We start from the raw sequence: 2,945 nt of genomic DNA on the forward strand, positions 1-2,945 counted from the left end.
TACTTAACTACACCAGCTAAGCAATGTGACTAACAAGGTTACTTAAACCAAAATAGTCACGCAAGGGAGCTACTACTATGCTACACAAGCAAGAAGATAACTAGCAACTACACAAGCACAATGAATATGAAAGTAATTACAAGCTTGTGTAAGAGGATTGCAAACCAACAAGAAGAGGATGACATGGTGATTTTTATCCCGAGGTTCACTTGGTTGCCACCAAGCTAGTCTCCATTGTGTCGACCGCTCACTTGGTGGTTTGGTGGCTAATTGAAATCACTCATCAAGCCCACACGTTGGGCACCACAAGAATCTACCTTAAAAGTGAGGGTAGCTCAATGACACGCTCAACTAGAGTTGCCCTTCACGGCTCTCACGGGGTGAGCACAATACCCCTCACAATCACTTCACCGGAGCACCGCACAATCTTCTTTGTGTGCTTCAACGGAGACCACCACCAAGCCATTTAGGAGGTGGCAACCTCCAAGAGTAACAAGCACCACCGGCTTGTAACTCGATCACCTAGTGCCACTCGATGCAATCTCACAATGCAACGTACTAAATCACTCACTCGTAATGGATTCGCACTTCTTGCAAATACAAGTGAGTTAGAGGCTTCTCAAACCAAGCACACATAAGGGCAACACATCTCCAAGGTGCTCAACCTCATCCAAGCCTGTGCTCCACCTCTATTTATAGCCCCCAAGTCAAATAGAGCCGTTGGAGCAAAGTATTCCTTTTCTACGAGGGCATCGGATAAGGTGGTGTTTGGCACCGGATAGGATGGTGCCCCTCCAACGATCAAGTCCTAACAGCTAATTTGAACTAGTCGTTGAGCCCCTAGCACTAGATATAGGGTGGCGATGCACTGCCCTAGGGGTGGCGATGACCACCCAGGTCAACCCCAAAAAACTGCACTCTCTAGAAAAAAGCAGCGGTGCCACCACCAGACAGTCCGGTGACCATGGTGGTGCCCTCTTCAGTTCAAAACAAAAAACCACTAGATCAATCTTGTAGAGCATTTCATTAACTTTTCAAAAAGTCCTAAATCATCGAGTTCGGAGCTCGGAGCTAAGAGTTATGCCCAAAATACGAAAGAGTGGCTGTGCTGATTTGGGCATGTGGCAGAGGGTGGTGGTGCACCTTGCCTAGGGTGGTGGTGCACATAAAAAATGGCGGTGCCACCCCCCAGGTTGGGCTACGCGCTGGCTACAAGTTTAGTTGCATTTTTTGACCCCCAGACAACCCAAACTTGCTATTTTCTTCTCCTTTTCCTCTCCAACTTGATCCAAATCAACTCCAACAACTCCTCCTTTGCAAATGTGCCAACACCACTATGTGTTCACCATCTTATGCATATGTGTTAGCTTTTCACAAATGTTTTCTAAAGAATTAGTCACTCAATTCACCACGCCACTCGATCCTAGCAACGATGCAAAGTTAGATCACTCGAGTGGCACTAGATAACCGATATGCAAACAAGTTTGCCCCTCTTAATAGTACGGCCATCTATCCTAAATCCAATCATAAATTTCTCTACACACCTATGACCGGTGAAATAAAATGCCCTATAGATTATACCTTTACCTTGCACATTCCTTTTCATCTCCTCCATTGTTGATGCAACACATGCACTAACCATATCACAAATAAAATGATCCACTTCATATCATCACATGACCATATTGGTTCATCGATCTTGACTTCACTTGCTCTTCACCATTGCTTCGGTCTATTGGCGCTAAGTCATCACTCAACTTGCCCTTCACACTTGCAACCGGTCCGTCGAGCCAAGTCTTATCTTGATCTTCTCCACCTTAGTCACACTTAAAAGGTCCTAATATGGCTAGAGGGGGGTGAATAGCTGAAAGGTCCTTGATTGGTTTTGATAATTGAGTGACAACTTAGGTGGACTAATTGTGTTTATGTGAGATACACAGGTGATTAGTCCACAGGTACATGTGTGTGAGCAACATATGCCATAAAGGTGAAAATGGCTTGGAGATGTTGCAAAGCTCACACATGTGATGATGAAGGAGCTTAAATGCACATGAGACATGACATTGAGTCATGTGATCAAGGTGGAGAAGATCAAGACAAGACTTGGCTTGATGGACCGGTTGCAAGCGTGAAGGGCAAGTCAAAGGCTTTGGAGTGATGGACCGCGTGGCAGTGAAGCTTGAGCAAGACTTGGCGCCGATGGACGATGCACAAGGCAAAGGTATAACCTAGGGCATTTCATTTCACCGGTCATAGGTGTGTAGAGAAGTTTATGACCGGGTTTAGGATAGACGGCCATACTATCAAGAGGGGCAAACTTGTTTGCATATCGGTCATCTAGTGCCACTCGAGTAATTTAACTTTGCATTATCGCTAGGATCGAGTGGCGTGGTAAGTTGAGTGGCTAACATCCTTTGGGAAATAATTGTGAAAATGCTAACACACATACACTTAGTGGTGTTGGCACATTTACAAAGGAGGTGGTGTTTGTAATGGAATGCCTATTTTCTATTGCGCCGAATGCAAGTTCTTGTGGTTAGCTCATTGGAGCAAGGGTGAAGAAGTTAGAAGTGAAAACGCGTTGGTCGCGAAGATGCTGGTGTCGATCAACTAACCGGACGCTGGATTTAATGCACCGGACGTTGGCAGGCTATGTCCGGTCAGGCTGACGTACGGTGACGCAGAAGCTGGAGTGTGACCAGATGTTGGCTGCGTCCGATCAAGTGTGACCGGACGCGTCCGGTCGAGGTTGGTACCTTACTAGAAATGACCGGACGCTGGGGGTTCAGCGTCCGGTCAGTTGAAAGCTGCTGCGTCCGGTCAAGTCAAGTGACCATTGGGACCGGGACACATGGTCGTCTGTGAGCGACCGGACGCTGAGGTCCAGCGTCTGGTCAACACAACCGGAGCGTCTGGTCGGCTCGACCGTTGCCCAGTGAAGGGGT

This window comes from Miscanthus floridulus, chromosome 3 (genome assembly GCF_019320115.1).
Source record: "Miscanthus floridulus cultivar M001 chromosome 3, ASM1932011v1, whole genome shotgun sequence".
NCBI lineage: Eukaryota > Viridiplantae > Streptophyta > Magnoliopsida > Poales > Poaceae > Miscanthus > Miscanthus floridulus.